Source organism: Gavialis gangeticus, unplaced genomic scaffold, assembly GCF_001723915.1.
Source record: "Gavialis gangeticus isolate Ggan-Ray unplaced genomic scaffold, GavGan_comp1, whole genome shotgun sequence".
Lineage (NCBI taxonomy): Eukaryota > Metazoa > Chordata > Crocodylia > Gavialidae > Gavialis > Gavialis gangeticus.
The window spans coordinates 91,969,894-91,970,251 of NW_017729024.1; positions in this window are offsets into that span (position 1 = coordinate 91,969,894).

The following is a 358-nucleotide window of genomic DNA, read 5'->3' on the forward strand; positions in this document are numbered from 1 at the left end:
CCCCCCCCCGCCAAACCCCGCCAATGCCTGCCCTGCCAGGCCCCATCCCCCACTTGCACCCCCAGACCCCCATGGCTGCCCCACCAACCCCAGGCACCATCACTTTAAAACAAAAAACAAAAAAAAACCAGAAAAAAGCCTCTACTTACCCTAGAAGCAGAGGTGAGGGGGGGCTCTGGGGCCTCCTGGTAGAGTCCCCATGGGCAGCACAGGGCAGTGGGAGGCAGGAGGGCCCAGGCTGGGGCTGCTGGGGCTGTCCCTCTGCCCTGTGCTGCACGGGCGGGGCCCCAGTGATAGAGATGGCAGCTGAACTACCAGTAAGTGCTGGGGTCGGGGGGGCTTGAGGAGCAGGCGGGGT